The sequence below is a fragment of the Otolemur garnettii genome, unplaced genomic scaffold (assembly GCF_000181295.1).
Source record: "Otolemur garnettii isolate 467f Iridium unplaced genomic scaffold, OtoGar3 scaffold00072, whole genome shotgun sequence".
NCBI lineage: Eukaryota > Metazoa > Chordata > Mammalia > Primates > Galagidae > Otolemur > Otolemur garnettii.
The window spans coordinates 5,680,707-5,701,821 of record NW_003852467.1 but is presented as its reverse complement, the minus strand read 5'-3'; the positions used below and the strand labels follow the sequence as shown (position 1 = coordinate 5,701,821).

Genomic DNA, 21,115 nt, shown 5'->3' with positions numbered 1-21,115 from the left:
AATTTCAAAGACTTCGAATGGGAAAAAGTGTAAAATATTTTATTGATACTTTTAAAATTGATTATATTAAAATAGCAATAATACTGGATATATTAGGTTAAATAAAATACAGTATTAAACTTAATTTCACTTTTTCTACTTTTAAAGGATGCATAGGTAATGTGATTGGACAACACCATTTTAGACATTGTGCTGGCATTGGGAATATGAAGCTGAACATCCTCATAACAATCTTATACAATGGTGGCAAATTCACTGCTATCTCAGAGAGGCATAGAGGAATGCACAGGACACTATGGGGACATAGGTAACTAGTGACTGAACTAGGCTGAACTCAAAGCTGGCTTCCTGAAAAAAGGACTGCTTGAGTTGATGCTTTTAAAGAAATTTTTTATAATGAATACTTATCAAATTTATAATCAGAAAAATTCATTAAAACAGCTTTCATTTTGAAAAACTGCATTGAAAAATATTGGAATCCCTCTAAGAAACCATGATTATTTTGAGGGTTCCTTGGGTGGGAATTAGCTACCAGTACAGTTTTACTACCTCTTTTGGCCTCATTTTCAGTCATATCTTCCTTGACCATAATATAAACAGTGTGAGAACTTTTTTTTTTTTACACTTTTTCCATTGTACTTGCATTTTATGATAAAGAATTGGAATTATTGGTATAAAAGGCAATTTGCTGATAATGTATGCTCCAAATAAAAGGAGATGAGTTGCTTGAAATCTTTTGATTGGCTTCTCAGAGGTCCTCTTATGAACCAGAATATACTTCCCAGTTTTGAACTGAATGACCATCTCAACTTAAAATGATTAGCCTCCAATTAAAGATAGTGACTGGGAAGCTATGAAATATTTATTTATATATTTATTATTGTTTGGGGTTCATGGAGGATACAAAGAATTAAGTTACAATGATTGCATTTGTTAGGCAAAGTCTCTCTTATAATTGGGTCCCATCCTCAAGAGGTGTGCCATACATCGTGACCCCCATTCCCCACTCTCCTCCCCTCTCTCCGCTCCCTCATTCTCCTGCCCCCCACCTTGAATTGATTTGAGTTTTTCACTTGAGTTGACTCTTAAAGTATGTGTGGGAGTTAGACGAAGAGCATTCCAGTAAGAGGGAATGGCCATGGGATATCACTAGGAGAAGCAGTATCATACGGTGACTCTCTACCCTTTGGGTCTTCCCCATTTTGTACCAACTTACTAACTGTAGGACCATGGGCAAATGACTTAACTTCTCTGTGTCTGCTTCCTCTTCTATGAAATTGGGATAATCCTATTGCCAACCTTATAAGGCTATTATGAGAAATGAATGAGTTAATATGCTATTCAGAACTGTGTCCAATCCACATGGGTATTTGCTGCTATTATTATGAATTAGAAATGGAAGTAGTTCCCTTGTGTTTAGAGTAAAGGGTTTCCAGGAGGGTGTGGTGGAAGGTGGGGCTACAGAGGTGAGCAGGTATTATAAATTCACCAGAGTAGTTTGATGTTTTATCCTTAAAGTGGTGGAGGATTAGTCACATCTTAAAAACATATTCCACTCTAGTCTGGGCTACAGAGGGAGATCCTGTCTCCAAAACAAAAACAAACAAACAACAACAATCAAAAAACGCACTCCAAGCATAAAAGTAACAGATTGTTTAGAGGGGTCTAAGGCTCTCAATGCAGCAACCTAGTTGAGAAGTGCTACAGGGGCACTAGGAGTGGAGGCGAGGGCACAAATAACGCGGTGGTGGCTGCTAATGTTTCTTGAAAACTTTCTCTGCTTCTTCATAGGTACCCATCTAGACTTCATTTCCCAGCCCCTATGCTGTTATGTGTGGCCACAGGACTGTGTTCTAGCTAGTGGAAAGTGAGTTAAGGGATGTGGGACACCTCTCACGTGCTGTTCTCCTGCTCTTGCCCCTTTGGGCTGACCAAATGCCTTCAGGAGGGCAACTCTGACAACTGGCTGTAGAAGATGGAAAAGCCTTACTGGCCTGGGTTCTTGAAAAAGTATATAGGTTTCTACTCTTCCCTTAACACACATACGTATATACCCAACACTGACTTACATGATATCACCTTGGACTTTTACATGAGAAAGAAATACACTTCTACTTTAAGTCATTTTATAGTCATACCTCTGAAGAAATGTTTGCTATAGCAGTTTTAGTCTATCCTCACATAGATAGGAAAAGTATTTCAAAGCTAAAAGCATTTTTATGAGAGAAAAAGATGTGATGATGGATAAGATATGGGAGTGATAAAGAAAGCTACCACCAAGTTCTTTGAGTAACACAGTCTCAAGTGTTGTCTTGAGTGCAAATATAAACAGCGAACCAACAGCTATTTTCTTTGTAAACTTGTCAAAGTATATTTTAGATGAGCAATGAAGAACGGTAGGGCAGAAACAAGGACTATCAATTTGATTAGGCAGAAGAAATTCGTCATCTTTCTAAATTTAGCAAAAAAAAAAAAAATAGGACAAGTTTCACATGAAATTGAGAAGTCTGGGTGACCCTCAAAAGTGCAAACAGGGAAAGGAGAATTGAGAGAAGTTCATTGTTAAGGTAGTGACAGAGTTCAGGATATGCTACCTCACAATATGGTACCTTTGTACTGGCAAAAACAGCAGAAGCAAGAAGGTCACTCTCACATTCTCCTTGCCCCATCTCCCCTGAAGCAGGGCATAAGACCCTTATTCCAGAGGTACCCTCCCTGTACCAGAAAGAAAGAAATGACCTTATTTATGAAGATACAGGGACAAAGAGAAGACTGCAAAAATAGGCCTTGCTAAGTTACTCCAGTGTATTACCATTAGATTATACCCTTTTTTGAGATTTTTAAAAAAAATTTTTCAAATTAATATGAGGGTACAATTTTTAGGTTACATTGTTCTCATTTTCAGGGTAAACTTTCATTTGCGTATGAGCCTCCTCCTTTTTTTTTTTTGACAGATTCTCACTTTGTCATCCTTGGTAGAGTGCTGTGACATCATAGCTCACAGCAACCTCAAACTCTTAAGCTCAAATGATCCTCTTGCTTCAGTCTCCCAAGTAGCTGGGACTACAGGCATCCACTACAAGGCTCAGCTATTTTCAGAGATGGGGTCTCACTCTTGCTCAGGCTGGTCTCCCACTCCTGAGTGTAGGCAACCCACCCGTGTTGGCCTCCCAAAGTGCTAGGATTACAGGTGTGAGCCACCACGCCTGGCCACAGATTATATCTTTTGTCCTCCAGTCATATTTCTACATGGCTATCTACTCTTCATCAAATTTAGCATACAAATACACAGGTATCCCCTGGTTTTTTTTGGGGGGGGTCTTCATTTCTGATGACTTTTGTGTCATATAAATATAAGTTTATATGACAAATACAAATTAAATATATTGGCATGCACTTCTCTTGTTAGTGTTTCATTATAGGTGTTTCAGCCAGGAACCTAGCAATGGGTGAGCAAAGATATTTTCTCGTCTACAGTAGTAAGGAATCAAGTAGATTATAAAAGTCTAGACATGCAGGTTTTCCATTCCCAGAGAACAAAGCATTGTCAAGATTGGCTCTAATATACCCCAAACTGGGAAAAACTGAAATATGATTTAAGGCTCCTGCTGGGTGAATATGCAAGAGCTTCTCTCATCTCTAGAAATCTAGGTGTGGTTTACTGTTAGAATTGAAAAGGGCTAAGTTTTCCTAAGGCTCTATGGACTCTTGTTGTGTTGAATAGAAAAAAGGACAAGCCTTCAAGAGGGTTTGCAAAATATGCTTGTTCCATGGATCAAATTCAAGACCAAGGTCCAGTATGATAGTCAGATCCTGCTTTCCCCAATGCCACCCAGTATCAGGACCAGAGCTTTCAGTTTGCATCTCATTCCCACTACTGCTGAAACCCATCCTGCCCAGCCAGGCAATGTATCAGAAGCTCATTCAGGGATAGCATGGAAGAGGAGGGAAGCTGCCATTCTCTGGACTGGTGTGAGTTCTAGACTTCACCATGATTACTATAATTCCTTCTGCCTTCTGGGACTTCATTCTGAGCCTGTTTCAGCTTCAGAGCCATGTTTCTTTTCCCTAGATTTCTCGAATCATTCTCCTTCTGCCATTTTTTTTTCCCACAGGAGTGATACATTTTTTGCCTAATCATTTTTTGAAAATATGCTGTGAAAAAACTACTGTGTGTATCTGCATCAATTGCTTTCTCTTGTCTTAAATAGAAAGCATTCTAGGGAAGAGATGGCAAATACCACAGAAGTTGTACAACTGGGCATTTATGATTTCTAACAAAGTTTTGTCAACCGCTGCCCACTCTGGACTTCACCAGCCACAGTTGCTGAAGACATACAGACTAAAAGGTTAGCCCTTTCAGCTCGAAATCAATGAATTCCTCTAGCTGCCACATAGAACATTCCTAATATATATGTGCCAAATGAATGAATAAATGAATGAATGTTGGAAGATATCAATCTTCATTTTTCATGCCCTACTGTGAAAAATCAAGGAGCTAACTCAAATTTCTAGTGAGAATAAAACATCCCAGTTTTACTTGATATTCCAACAGAAAAAATTTACTCTCCAGGTTATATTTTTACTGTAAAATTGTTCCATCATGTAACTGGAATTAATTTATTCCAAGATAGTAGAAATGTATTGGTGCAGTATGAAATGAAGAGGATTTAAAGAACATAATAAAAAGAAGAACATTACAATCTGGTTAACATAGCCCAACCCTGAGAAGATTAATAGCTTTCAATTCCTACAAAGACTCAAATCTACAATTTGATATATACGTGGCCTTATTAAAAACGAAAGCTGATTATAATGAAATGCTAGCACCATGCAAAGATTAGCATGGTGTATAAGACAGACAAACCAACAGCGGGGCAATGGTTGGAGGTGTCACTCCTTTTAAATGGAATTTTGTAGGATTGTTTTTTAGTTCCAAAGTGGTTGAATGACACAATGGTTGGAGATATAATTAAGAACTGTTTACTACAAACAAATTCTGCAGCAGAAGGTAATTAATATCTCTTTGGGGAAAGCTGGATTGTTAATGAATCAGACATGATTCTGCAGAGAAAGGCTCCAGGTTGTCCTCTACTCTATGCACTCTGATTAGCTAAAAGCATCTCAAACCAGGGAGCTCCTAGCACATGGGGTCAAGTTTTAGATTTGTGACCAGAAAACATGTGTTTGTTGCCACTTTTGCAACACAGTGGGCATGCTGTGGAAGGACTAGAGAATTTCTTCAACTGTGCACTAAATTGAAAATCTTCATTTCCATCTACCGTTAAAGCAATGAGTTGTTTCCAGACGTGGGATTTTCCTTTTCCTTTAAATCTGCTGTTATAAAATCTTATTTTTAAATGAAACCATACTGGGGGAGAAGGGGAGAGACAAAAACATACATAACAGGCACAATGAACACTATTTGGGTAACGGGCACACTTAGAGCCCTGAGTAGAGCATTATAAAAGCTATCCATATAACAAACACATTCATACCCCTTAATATTTTTTTGAAATAACATTTAAAAATAAAACAAAAGGGGGAGGGGGAGGCCAGAGGGGGAGAGGGAAGGAAGGAAGGGGATGTGTGTGCTTCCACCTAATGGGCACAAAGTAAGGGTACAGGGCAAACTTCCTGGGTGCAGGACACAACTACAACAGGGACTTTACCTAACAAATGCAAAATGCAAACACTATTATCTGGTCATTTGTACCCTCATATGAATCTGAAATAGAAAAAAAACAAACAAAAATGAAACCATATTCAGAAGTATGGTATGAAAGAGATAAAAGATGAAAGCACGAAAGTGGGGGAGGGCCTTGGAAAGATCCCATTAGATCCTTCTTTCCATCTTCCCCATTGGCTTCTGAGGCACCCTTCAGTACTTCTAGAATGCCTTGAAGTGTGTTCAGAAAGGTACCACCAGATTTGGGGCAACCCTCTTCCTTTTCGGTGGAGATAACTGGGATTTAATAAGTTAAGGGACTTTTGCAAAATCACGCAGACAAGTGAAGTGGCAGAGAAGGAAGACACCAGAGGAATTGCCCCAGTACCAGCTCTTGGTGCCTTTGACTTCACTTGCTCATTGCTCTCCGCCTCGGAAAGGTGTTATTCAAAGGTCCATGGGTCAGCAGCAGGAATGTCACCTGGGAGCTTCTAAGAAGCTCAGAGTCTCAGGCCTTGCCACAGATCTGCTACATCAGAATCTTTGGGGGTGGGACCCAGGAATCTGAATTTTAACAAGGCCACCGGGGATTCTTAAGCATCTTGACCCTTGAACATCCTTCTTGACTTTGCAAATTTCCTTCTAGCTATGACCCCTCAATTCCCAAGCTCGAAAGTAGTAGATGTTTAAGATACTAGGAATGAAAATACTGTCATAAAGGAAAATGAGTCAGAAGAAAAGAGGGAGAAACTACTCCAGAGCCATTAGTAGCCTCGCTTCAGGTCCCATTTAATTCACTTTGAAATGTAAGTATCTTTGTTTAATGGCAGCACTATGAAAAAGACAACTATGTTTTGCTATTCCTCTTTCTGGATACTTCACCTTTTTTTAAAAAAATGAGTAAACTAGACATTTTTTCAAACTAAATATCTTGGTGTTTATCATATAACACTGATTATATAAATTCACTGTTTAAATAGAAGGACTGAGGCATGCAGCTATTTGGCACATGGAAGAAAACACACATACAAATGCATAAGTACTGAAATTTTGAGAAAAATGTGTTCACTGATTTACCAAAAAGAAAGCCAATTAGGCTCAGCGCCTGTGGCTCAAGCGGCTAAGGCGCCAGCCACATACACCTAAGGTGGCAGGTTCGAATCCAGCCTGGGCCCGCCAAATAACAATAATGGCTACAACCAAAAAATAGCTGGGCATTGTGGAGGGCGCCTGTGGTCCCAGCTACTTGGGAGGCTGAGGCAGGAGACTCACTTGAGCCCAGGAGTTGGAGGTTGCTGTGAGCAGTGAAGCCATGGCACTCTACCCAGGGGCTCAGCTTGAGGCTCTGTCTCAAAGAAAAAAAGAAAGCCAATTAAATGTTAAACATTATATAAGAATGTGCTAAACACTACAAGTTTACAAAGTATTCTCTGCTAACTTCCTTTGTATCATGAAGGTCTACAAAAATGAGGAGGGTGTGGATTACAGAAATCGTGTGAAATGAGAAAACTAGGCAGAAACAACATTTCTACAAATGCATAGAGGGAGCAAGTCAATGCCACCTATTGCACCCCTCTTATCTGCTCCTTTTTTTTTTTTTGAGACAGTCTTATTTCGTCAACCTCAGTAGAGTGCTGTGGCATCACAGCTCACAGCAACCTCTAACTCTTGGGCTTAAGTGATACTCTTGCCTCAGCCTCCCAACTAGCTAGGACTACAGGCACCTGTCACAACGCCCAGCTATTTTTTGCGGCAATTCTCATTGCTGTTTAGCTGGCCAGGGCTGGGTTTGAACCCGTCACCCTCGGCATATGGGGCCGGCACTCTTACCCACCCAGCCGCCCTTATCTGCTCCTTTTAAAGAAATCTGTATTTCACTCATATATGCTTTTTCAGTTAAATGATTTTCTAATTCTTCTTAATTTTTTTGAGTAAATTAAAGATAATCTGAAGTAATCAAAAAATCAAGATTGAGAGCAACTTTCCTGAAAGAATAGATTTTAGACATGTGAAAGAATGCCCAAGGTGTATGCAAAGTTCTTTTAGCTAATGAATAGAAACTGAGTACAATGGATAAACATATAAAGCTATTTTCAACATGCAAAATTTCTGTAGTCTTTTTCAAATGAACTCTTGAAGTCAGTATTTTAACTCCTCTGCTAGTGAGAGAACTATGTATGAGCTAGGTTTTCCAAATGGAATTCTCTATTCCCAGAACAGCCTTTTCTAAAGCTACAAAAAAAACAGAATTCAAAATGCTTATGTCTGATATACTCTTTGACTATGCCCTCTTTTCATAAAACACATCACCTGGTTTTCACATTTTTCTGAATAGTCTATGTTGTCACAAAAGTTATATTTCTCCTCACGTAAGCTAAAATGTATGATTTTTGTCATTTAAATGAAAATTTCAAACACTGACAGATTTATAAATTTATGCTTGTGAAATTATGACTTACAGCATAAGATTTTTTAGATATTGTTCAAAATTGTTCATGGGTTTTTGAAATCATGAATCTTTGACAGCAACATTATCTTTGATTGCTTTGGGTCACATAGTATTTTCAAATAAAAGTCATAGTATTTGCCTTACCACATACACTACTACACCACAGACTAAATTTGAGAACTGCTCAGCAGGTAAAAACAAGTAATATAGCCCACTTATAGCTCATCATTTGGTTTTGAGTCATCTAAGCCGTAACTCAAGGAAGGTGGGAAAGGGCATTTGCCAATCTCCAGTGTGGTAGTTGAAGATGAACTTCAGGAATCCCGTGGAGATTGAGCCAATCTATGCCTCACATCTCCCACCATGCTCTGCTCTCGACCTTCCACTGCCATGGAATCCACCATGGAAATGTGCCCCTCTTAGGCTACTTTTCATTTTAGTTCTCTTTATATATACCCTCCCTTTTCATCTTTTCCTTGGGACTGAATGAGTTACTGTTTCAAAGAATGGGAGCCCTGTACTAGGGAAGGGTGGGGTATACTGACAAGCGAGTTCATTTGTTTGGAATAAAATGGTCAGAAACAGAACAATAAACACAGAGTCTGCTAGAACAGGCCTTCAGTTTATCAACACAAAGAGTTTTCTTCATGACTTCCTTGGACATCAGTTGCATTTAAAGATAGAGTTGCTAATAATTTCCTTTCCCCTACTTGTTTAATTATGCAATTGGATATATTAAAGCACTGGGGCAGGCATTTTGCCCAACTTGAGCTACTTCATTTGTATTTTGATACTTTCCAATTTTAACTACACTTAATACAGATTGAAAATCTTGACCAGTAAATAATTCAAAATCAGCATGGTTTAATACTACACAGATCACATATATGTACATAGCATAATATCTCCCAGATGTAGTAACTAGGTCCACTGAAGTCCCAAAGCAACGACACCTGTGCGTGTCATAGCATCTCAGTCTTTGTTCCCCCAAAGGAGAAGAGGATTTGGCAACAAATAGTTTATTAAGGAAGCGAACCTATGAAACATTGTGGAGAATAGGAAAGTGAGAGAGGAAGGGGAAAAAACCATCAAATGTGCCTTATTGAGCCGATTACTGATGTGGGAAATAGGGTCTCAATGCTAGTGGCGATCTTCTGAGAATCTGTGGAACATACCTCAAAATTATTCCCATGAGGGGAGAGAAAGCTAGGATTTTTTCCTCTTTGGCTCTCCTTTGATCTAGTCTTACTCCACTTAATACCATGACACTTACCATCCCAAAACTAAGGGGATGTGGACAAGATAACATCTGTTCTGTACCCGCAAAACAGAACGCGGGATTATGGACTCAAAATGACAGCAAAGTAAACCTATGCACATGTTGTACATACAATATTTGACTGGGTTTGCAAAACTCCCTATATTTCTTTGCATATAAACTAGATTCGTCCATCAAATGTCAATGTAAAATCTCACCAACTGCAGGAAAATTGTGGCACAGATGTTCCTCAGAGTTTTAAACCACGTGTGTTAGATTTAATTCCAACCACATACATACAAACCATTTCAGTTTCAAGGGCTAGGTTAGGGCTCTTCAAGCCAAAATAGCAAGTCTCCAATCTCAAAGCATTTTCATAACCGGATGATCTGCACTTATTTGCATGGGCAGGAAAAATTTTAAAGGAGGAATTATCATGTGTGCATTCAAAAAAGAGGAGAAATTTCCCTAAAGAAAGGTACCAATAAAATATTAATGTAAAGATCTGCTACTTAACAATAAATGATCAAAAAAATAAAGTCATTCAGCTCTAACTTTTGAAATATAGGTTTGTGTCTGAAGGTTTTGTGTGTGTTTCATATCATGAAGGCACCCTTGACCCAACATTTCTATTATTCCCACAAGATGTAAATAGTATCTGAAAGTGCACTGTAAGTATCTCAGATGCATCCCCAGAAATAATGGCCCAAATAGTCTTCTGTCTACAGAAACTGCTAGATCCTATTGACATAGCTGCTTCTTGCCAGGCAGGCAGAGGGATGGTAGCCAGCATGGCCTTGTAAAAGGAGGAGATAATCATTGTCTCCTTCCGTTATTAGGGTGCGCAGGCCCTGTCCCACTGCTGCTCAGCCCCCCATCCAGAATGTTTCAGTGGTGAAAACCAGAGCACAAAACGAGCTTGTCTGGAACAAATTAAGATTCTGGGCTCTGAAGCCAAACAGGCATGGGTTGGAATCTCATCTCAGCTCTGCGACCTTCAGCAAATTTCCTACCTGTTTCCTCATCTACAAAATGGAGATGGTAATAGCAATTTCCTCAAAGGTTTGCTGGGATGTAGGTACAGTGCTTGGTACTTAGTACTCAAGAAATGCTAGCTATTGCTACTATTGTTATTTTTGTGGAGGGAAAGAGGCAAGCTACTACACAAAAGTGTCTTGAAAAACTGAACAAGGCTGGGGGAAATCTAGCAAGCAGTTTTCTTTTTGTCCTCAGCAGTGGTTATTAAATTGTGGTCCCAGAACCAGTAATATCCCCTGAGAACTTGTTAGAGATGCAGATTCTCAGGCCTCACCCCAGACAAACCCATTCAGAAATTCTAGGGGGAAAGCTGAGCCATCAGTGTTTTAATGAGCTCTCCAGGGGATTCTGAGACCTGTTCAACTATTGAGAAACACTGCGCTAGCTGAATAGCAGGCAGGGTAAATGCTGAGCTGAGCTTAGTTCACATGGAATAGTAACATTCTCTCCCTCATCAGTGGTCCCCTTCTGGGCATTTCTAGAATTTGAGATTTTCAGTTGTGTTTTTCACTTATGTATTGTGAAGTCATGGGTAGGAGCCTTTAAAGATAGAAGTATATACTAGCTGCAAGGGATTGTTTCTTCTCTGTGCAGTGCCAGAAAGACTGACTAGAAGGTCTTTTATAGGCCATTTGAGTCCTTGTTTTAAATATATAAGTATATAAAAAATATATACATATATACATTTGAGGTCTGACAATGAAGTTCTTGAACTTATCCTACATACCTCATTGTTAAATATCACTGCAGTTAGCCTTGAAGTGCTGCAACGATACTGTCCATCCTTCAAAGCAATTTTGGAACTCTTTTTCCAGAATAGCCATCAGAGCTATCATTGTACAAGGCTTGACAATTAAGTTCACAAACTTGCCACCATGCACTTACGTTGGCAGCACTGTACAAATAACTCAGCACTGTACAGATAACTTGGCAAGGTTTTATACCTTGGTCTATCAGTGTCTCACAGCTATGTTCATATGGACATGTGCCAGTGTCTTGCTCAGTGATGCTCATTATAGTTGCATTTTTTGTGTGTTGTGTGAGGACAGCTTTAATGGTCATTTTGTGCTGGCATCAGTGTATAGCTTCCCAAGGGGGAGTACATCAAAGGTGACTGTAATGATAATCAGCAAGGAGGTATGTAGCCTTTTTTTCTAGGATGAGTTCTCAAACTTAATTGTCAGATCTCATATATACTGTACATACCTTAGTGTAACAACCACCGTATAATCAAGTCTGTAAGATGTCATATGATTGATATTTCACAGTTATTACCTTTACATTTAAAAAGTAAGGAATAGCTATTGTTTAAATCTACTTAGGGATCATATATGATTGCATGATAAAGTACAGGCATTAATATAAAGTCAGATGTCAAATCTTAAGGCTTGCAGGATAACATTTTCTCAGCCATATGTTTAATAGCTATAAAGAAAAGACAATGCTTTCTACTACTGACAAATTTGATTACAGAGGTATATTATTTTAAGTATTGTCCTTCATTTAGAATCTTAAATGATATCATTACATATGTCCTTTTGATTTTCAATGAATACATATTTACATAAAATGTAGTCATTTCTCCCACTTCTTCATTGTTGAAATTGCCTTCGCCAACAGCTATGCCGTGTCAGGATGGGATCAGAATGTGTGGGAGCAGAGATTTTTTTCAGTCATGCTTTGCTGACATATGCATGTTCATAAATTACCACTGAAACAATATATGTGTCTAAGAAAGATGTGGAAGATCTGGCTGTTAAAATACTTCCCTTAATTCCCACCTATGCCAGAAGAAAATAGGAGAGCCAGAAGAACTTAGTTTGTTGGGTCTCAACTTTGGTTAAATTGGACTCGCTAGGGATTAAAAAATACCTGATCTCTGGATATCAAACTTCCTTCAGAGTTTGTTATCTTTGACCTACGTTACAGCTTGGGCATGTTTTTTAAAGCTGCCCAGATGATACTAATAGTCATTAGAGACAATTCTTTAGAGGTCACCTCTAATCTAACCACTTCACATTTAAATATAGCTATGAACTGTACTAGCTGGTAGCTGGTTGGGAAAATCACTAGTGATGGCTCCTTTGTATTTCTGCCCAATGAGATGTTGATTCTATTCTACATTAGGATTTGCCTAAAAGAACCAAGTCAGGCAGTGGCCCTATGTTCTTTTCCCCATGCAAGGTCATATATAAAATTTGTTATCACTTTGATACAAATAGAGCCATTATTGAATACTCATTCCCTCCTTCCATTCAGTTGTTTATTAATCCTTTAATTACATAATTCTTATGTGGTAGGTATATAAAAATATAAAAACATATAAAAACACCTCAAGAAGTGGGTGGTGCCTGTGGCTCAAGGAATAGGGTGCCAGCTCCATATACTGGGGGTGGCGGGTTCAAGCCTGGCCCTGGCCAAAACTGCAAAAAGAAAAAGACCTCAAGAAGCTTAAAATCTAGAGGGGAATACAAATTCGTGGACCATTAAAATGCCATATGGGCTGGGTACAGTGACTCACACCTATAATCCTAGCACTCAGGGAGGCTGAGGTGGGTGGATTGCTTGAGCTCAGGAGTTTGAGACCAGTCTGAGGAAGAGTGAGACCCCTTTTCTACTAAAATTAGAAAAACTAGCCAGGGGTTATAGTGGGTACCTGTAGTCCCAGCTACATAGGAGGCTGAATCAAGAGGATTGCTTGAGCCTAAGAGTTTGAATTTGCTCTGAGCTGTGATGCCATGGCACTCTACCCAGGGTGACAGAGTGAGACTATCTCAAAACAAACAAACAAATAAATAAATAAAATACCATATGGCAAGTGATAAGATGCACACTGAAGATGTAAGAACCCAGTTTTGGGTATTCAGGAATCTATTTACACACTGCTATCGCAAAGGGGATTAGGAACTAGCTAAGCAAAGGTGAGAGAGGAGAGACAAGATTGTTCCTAGGAGAGGAAACTATTTGCATGGAAGGGCCAGTAGCAAGAAACAAAGACACTTTATTTGACTGTGGAGTTACATGAAGAGGGATCAGGATTGAGGGGTCACGTGGAGTGAGAGCATAAAGGGCCATGTAAATAGTGGAATGCTAGGAAATGTCAAATAACTGGCGCAGGATGGGGGAATATGGCTAACTGCAGTATTTGCCAATTTCTGTGGTGTAAGTATTCTCTTGCCTGATTTCAAGCTACCAACTTGAAGTCGCTGAATGAGGAATTTAGTAGAGAGAGATGCACATAATTGGCTCTTGGAATGTGTTTATCATAAGATGAATAGTTAGCAAGCAGAGCATGCGTGTGCTAAACATAGAGAGTGAGGAATAGAAGGCCCAAAAGATACCTAATATTCATGAGGCACCTGGGTACTAAATATTCATAGTATACTAAATATACATGAGACCAAATATATAAGAGACACTAAATATTCAGGATAAAATAAATATACATGAGCACTTAATGTTCACGAGGTCTTAATTCAACCACCCAGAGGTGACATTTATTTTAGCCCTATAAGCCCTCTGCCTAAAAGTGCTATGGCTATTCATCAGGCTATTCTGGAAAGCTATAGCTGTGGCCACACAGATTTGTCTCTGTGTCCCTGATAAAGTGTGTGCCACTGGCTCATAGACTGTGGGCTCCCTTGTTCAAAAGTCAACTGTGGTCCTTGTAAGCACACCATAATTCGGGAAAGCTGATGAGAACAGAGAGGACATAACATTGTATACCTTAGAATTCAAGTAGCATAGCCCTTCCGCCCTTGTATTTTATCCTAAATGTGCTAATTTAGCCCACATCTTTCCCCCTTTGCTTTTCACTGTGTGATCTGAATAAACTGTGTGATTCAAGTATTTGAATTTGGTTTGTGAACTTTTGTGTTCCAGGACCTCTGGGACAGGTTGCCTGGTAGGATACTTGAAGACCATTATGAATTACCATTGCATCATGGTAATTTTCCATATGATGGAGGAGATATGTGAAGTTTAAAAATAATAATCATTTTGAACTTCTTAGGGTAGGGGAAAAACAATGTGGAGTTGGCGGACGTTGTTAATTTAATTTGCTTAATCATCTGATGCATTTTTAAAGGAAGCAGCTTGGTTTCCTATGACATGAAAAAATTAAAAAGAAAATCATCATAAAGTGGACTGACTTCTGAACTGATATGTGAGGCTATAACCAGAAAGGAATTGTGAAAAATCTCACAAACAAATATATGATTAAAAAAATGCTGAATTAAAACAATAGGCATCATATTCTAACGACACTTACTGTCACTCACCCACTGCAAGATTAATAAAAAACACAAGAGATGAGTCATTTGATGACATTTAAAACAATGAAAAAATAAATTTAGGTCTTAAGTATCTTTGAAAGATATAACTAATTGGATTAAAAAGCTAATATTTAAGTAAATAATACTCAGAAACAGATAGGATTAAACTTTGGCCTTTATTTCAATTATGTTATCACTGAATTCCACTGTAAAATTAAATAGAAATTTTGGAGCAATTTAACTTAACATTTGTTGAGATTTATTTATTCCCCATTTGTTTCAAGCCATTCTGCTAGATACTGCAGGGGGGGTATAACCGTGAAAAAAACATTCCCAAAGTGTTTACAGTCTAATTATAAAAATGAGAATGTTCTCCAAAACTAAACACAATTTAGGACAAATAAAGAACAAATAAAAAGCTATAGAGATTAGAAGACAGGAGAAACATAGTTGGTTGGAGAATCATGGTTGAGAAGCTATGACAGATGGTCCTTTAAGGATGATTAAGAGATTGGCAGGCAAAGGACAGAAAGAAAGCCAAGAAGGTCTAGGGCATAACATGACACAGAACTTAGATGTAGCCCTATAAAAAGGCAAGACGGGCTCATGTGGACCATCCATTATTTTGTATGGAGATACCCTCAAATTTATGGGTAATTACTATTGTAGAAGCAGACTGTCCTAGCATCCTCTCACCCTGAACATCATAATTAAATTGACCATTCGGCTTCTCAGGGCAGCACCACAGACACAGCCATCTCCAGCTCAGGGCATATAGACATTGGTACAAACCTCTGTTCAACACAGAATTATGTTACACTATGACTGATTTGCCCATTTGTCTCCCTGACTACACTCTAGGCTCTTTAAGGCCAAAAGTTTTATCACTTTCACTATAAAATCTAGTAATTACTGCAGTGTTTAACACTTACCCTGCTATATTTATGCTTATTGAATGAATCAATGAATCTATCAATCAATCAGACAAGTGTCTATCAAAAAGGTTCTCCCAATCTTAGTTGTTTTGCTTGTTGGAAGAGGAGAAAGGGTAGACTGTAGGAGAAGGGAGAAAAAATTTTTCTAAACATCACAATGAACAGATGTGAGACTTGTATGGACTTGATTTTAAAATCAGCATAGACATGATACTCACATACAAGCACAGATAAGAAAAAAATCACCTTGGCTAAGAGGATAGAGTATCCTCTATTCTCTGACACACATAATCTTTTGCCTTCCTTATATGACTTATCTTCTCTTTCAAGGCTATCTTAGACACTCTAGAATAAAAATATTGCAGGATTGGGAGGAGAAAGGCATATTGTTTTATTGACCCCCTTAGGTAGAGCCTGAAAAATTTTGCTTATAACAATGATAGGAAATATTGGAAAATAACAAAGTATCTTATGACTCATCTAAGAAAGATGATATTAAGGAGGAATGAAGAGGTCTGTGGCAATCTATGAATAATACATATTATATAAAGAACGCCTTTTCTCTTTAGGTGAATATATTATTGAGTAAAATTCTACATTGCTAGAAGGTAGAGTTTGTTCTCCTTCTGTGTGTGTTTATATATTAATATATGTATATATGTATATGGAGTATATATATAATTGCCATTATTATTACTGAAATTGAAAGTCCAGTCTTCCATAATTCAAATTTTCTTTCAACTTGCTGATTCTTGAATTTCTTTCCTCCCCTACAATTGTATCTTTACATCTCTTTGAAAAGATAAAGTAGAATGCCTATGGGTTCGGTAACTGTGGTTGGTGACTGGTTTGAGTTCAATAGCATTCAATGCAAATCTAATCCAAGTTGTCACAGCATGCTCAGCATGAAAGCCTGTCAAAGGAGTGGGTACAAATCTTAAAAGTTTGGAGCGGTAACCCATTACCATAAAATTCTCATGAGAAGAAGAATTCAATTTTTTAGAAATTACAGAAAACCAAAAAGATGACACTGAAAAACATATCATTACTGGGAGCTGACTTTTCATTTATGATGATCTTTCTAAAGAGCAGAGAGACTCTTCAGCTATTATTCAGGAAGTAAATCCACAAGTTCCAATGATATTGTGCATTTTAATTAGTAGATAATTTGCTCATGAAATCAGAATCCAGCCCTTCCTTGGTGGGGGGGTAGCTATGTGTATTCCTGTACTCCTCTCTAGCTATTGCCTCGTATCTCTAATTCTTTCATGTTTTTCTCTCCATCCCTCATCTCCAATTCCCGAATTCTCTACTCACCATAGTAAGACTTCTTGGCTCTTGTTCTACCATAAATTTTTTGATTACATTGTCATGATCCTCTTGACAAAACACCAAGGAATAGTGTTCACACCTAGCTTACTCAGCTGCCCCAATTGTCCCTGACACTGCCCTATCTTTGAAACTCTCTCCTTCTGAATCATTCTTCTTTTTCTTTGCCTGGTATTTTCTGGCTACTCCCACGTAGTTCCTAGAGGAGCCCTTTTACTTTCTTCCTCACAAGTGTTTTCTGCTATATATGCTGCCTGGGAATTCACACCCCTCCTCTTGCATAAGTGGAAAGATCTTCAAATCTTAGGTGAGAGAATCTTGGATGGGGTCTCTTCCTTTTCAAAGCTGCCATAGATATCCCAGAATAAAAATATTGTGGAATATTGTTTAGAGCCATTTTATACAGAAGAGGTAATTAAAAGTGACTGAGGTAAAGGTCACATAGTTGGAACCAATCTCCACCTGAGAGCTCAGGATCTCACACATCTTTCTCTTTGACATTGAGTATGATTCAGTGTGTGTGTATGTGTGATACTGTGATGCTTTTCAAGCTGTAATGTGTGTGCAGATTTCTTGGGGATATTCTTCCAATGCCGATTATGATTCAACAGTTCTGAAATAAGGCCTGGAATTCCACATTTCTAACAAGCTCCTAAGTGATACTGATGCTTGAATCACACTTTGTATAGCAAGGTGAACCTGTTTTAAGAAAATGAAGCAATTACCACCAAATAGGACATGTAATCCATAGTTATTACAGAACTCAATCTAGGAGCCCTAAACAGAAAAAGAGTATCTGTGAAAGAAAAGAACTATGTCTGAGTTATCAAGTCTTTAGTGTGACATTGTCTAAGGGGGCTCCACAATATGCTCTTCCCCAAACTGAAGGAGCTTCACAATAATCAGAGTGGTAGGATTGACTGAGTCTACCGATTCATTTTCACTTATATAACTGACAAGGGCATATCAAAATAGACTTTCAAAAGAGATAGTGTCTTGCTCTGTAAGGGTTTGAAAATTTATGCACACTTGAACTTTATGGCCATTGGCTGGGCTCCAAATTTATGATGAAAAGTAATAACTTTGGTTCTATAAACAAAATGCTAAATATAAGATCTAAAGCTTAGAGAGGTCTTGGTGATCAGCTAACTAAGCCTCTTAATTTACCTATGAGGAAACAGAATGGTTATGGGATTTACTTGGCGAGCCGTATCTACGTAATGACAGAACTAGTAGTCGATTGCAGATCTCCTAACTGTTATAGCATAGTACTCCTTTCAAAGCATAGGAAAAACTATTTCTTTAAAAAAAAATAGAGCTCAGTGAATATTTTCAGGCATCTATAGTGTCAATATAGATACACTTACAACTTTCCATTTTTCTATGAGCTCACTGTAGGTCTGAGTCACTAGTGGGCCAATTAGATAATGAGAAAGGGAGAAGATTATTCAAAAGTATAGCTGATCCTTGAGCAACATGGGTTTTAACTGGATAGGTCCACTTATACCCAGATTTTCTCCCCCCTCTGCCACCCTGAGATAGCGAGCCTAACCTGTCCTCTTCCTCAGCCTGATCAACATGAAGATAAAGGCCTTTATGATGATCCATTTCCATTGAACGAGTAGTAAATATAGTTTCTCTTCCTCATCATTTTCTTAATAACATTTTCTTTTCTCTAGGTTACTTTATTCTAAGCACACAGTATATAATATATATATAATATACAAAATGTGTGTTAGTCAACTATTTTATTAGTAAAATCAATGGTAAGTTAGTCGTTAAATTTTAGAGGAGGCAAAATTATACACTAATTTCCAGCTGTCTTGGGGTCACGCAGTTGTTCTGGTGTCAGCCGTACAGTAGTTTCAAAAGGCTTCCCTTTGCCCTTTCTTACACACCGCCCGATGTGAATTTGCAGCAATCTTGTAATGAGTCATATACTGTTTAACAAGTTGGATGCTGATTACAGAGAACTTTTGAAAAAGTGGTCAGAGTTCCTACTTCCCAAGCTCCAGCAGGTGTAGCCTTGGGAACTTTATCCACGATTGAGGGCAAGAGTTCCATCTGTAGGAAGCCAGATTTGCAGCTGCCGGATTGCTCCTATTCACCCCAGTGACTGATGAGGAGAGGAGAATCAGTCTTCATAACTCCTTCCCTTTTAAGGCCTGAATAAGCAAAAATGGGGTGGGAAGGGAGAGAAACAGGAAGGGAGGGACCTTGTTCTTTGGGGAGGTCTTAGGGTAGAGTGATTTCATTGGCTAAAGTAAAAATCTGACTGTGCCTAAAGTACCATTTTTCCATCCCTAGGCCAAAACACTTACTGCTAGGTCATCCCCCTTCAACAGTGCGAGTTAAAGACTCAAGTTCACCATTAGTATGTAGAGCAATGCCATTGTCCTTAAAGTACAGGCTAACTCAGCGCTATTGGGTGTCAATCTAAATATATCAAGGTAGGCACTGCTTTACTATGGCCCTAATAATAATAAATAGCGAGCATTTATTGAGTACTCACATGGCAAATACTACGCTTGTCAGCACTTCCCTCTCTCCCCACTCTTGGTTTTTTATACAACAAATCAAAATGCTAAAACAACAATCTTCAATCCAACCACCTCATAATAAAATCAACATATTCATTTTCCATATTAATTTACAGTTCTTGTCCATGCACATATTCAATGCCCATATATATTTGCAGTAATATTTATATTCTACTTTTTCACATTTTATGCAATTTGATACCTTCTTATTCCCTCCTATCTTTCTTTCACTATCTTTTCTTTGAAGAGCCAAGGTCACAAATACTAATCCATAGTATTTAGCTCTCCATACCTCCCTCATGGTCGTGCAATTCCAGAAGATTCATTTTGTCTTTTTTATTTTAAAAGTAGAATCGTATTTTTTATTGACATTTGTTGCATCTTTAAGGTATTATGACTATTCCTCTAGGAAAATAGGCATGGATCTAACTAGACTGAAAAATGATTCTTTTTGTAAAGCCCACGTAATTCCACAATTTAGTCAATAATTTCTCTACTGATGACTTTTTCTAACTTCTGACCACCACAGATAATGCTGTAGTAAACATCCTCCACATCAGTACTTTTATTTCTACAATAGGTTGATTCTCAGAAATGGAGTGACTGATCAAAAGGTTTAAGTTTTAAGGAATAATATTAATGAAATAATCTTTTATTAAAATAATAGTATTTTAAATTTTAGGGAATAATACCACGTTTCTTTCAAACACCATAGTAATTTACATTCCACCAGCTACATATGAAAGTGTCTCTTTGCATTAGAAGTTATTATTCTTAATTTCTGTCCATCTGGTGGAAGGAACTTGTATCTTATTTCTTATTTTTCATATCCCTGACTACGATGAGGTTAAGCATCTTTTCACAGTTTTGTTCTCCAGCTATCTGGCTATCCTCTTCTGTGAATTGCATCGTCTCATCGTTGCCCAGTTTTGTACAGGATTGTTTGTCTTTTAAAAAATTAATTTGTAGGAGAAACTTGTATATTAGGAGCATGCATCTTTGCCCATTGCATATGTTGTGAATATAGGTGCTTTATTATTTTTCTTTTCACTTGGTTTTCCACAGGTCTATCTTTTCCTTTTAGATTTTGGGTTTCCTATCTTGTTTAGAAAAGGTCTTCCTCATTCCAAGGATTTTTGTTTTTACATTAAAAACTTTAATGCACTTGAAATTTATTTTTGTATTGCAGGAGCTGGGAGACAATCTGTGTTTTCCAAGATGGACTGCAAGGAGTGCTGGCACTATTCATTGAATTAAAATAACAACTTCGCATGTAATCTTTCCAAAAGCAATTTGATCTGCTTCTGGACTCTCAATTTTTTTTTCCAATGATTTGTCTCTTTTTGTGCTAACACATACCATTTGGATTATAGTAACTTTATAACAGGTTTAATGTTGGGTAAGGCAAGCCCCCTCCCTGATGGCTAATGTAGACCCATTTATTCCTTTTCATATATTCCTGGGCTTTTCTCAAGTATTTGTTATTTCATATTAACTTTAAAAGTCTCTCCTTCTTCCTTAATCTACCCTATCTTCGGGTCAGCGCCTGTGGCTCAAGCGGCTAAGGCGCCAGCCACATACACCTAAGGTGGCGGGTTCGAATCCAGCCCGGGGCCCACCAAAC

At 38.1% G+C, this 21,115-nt stretch overlaps 1 protein-coding gene across 1 annotated transcript in view; it reads right to left on the bottom strand.

Annotated features, from left to right (window-relative positions):
- The window catches only part of DMD (dystrophin), a 2,307,273-nt gene that overhangs the window by 445,037 nt on the left and 1,841,121 nt on the right, over positions 1–21,115 (bottom strand). The window lies entirely within an intron of this gene.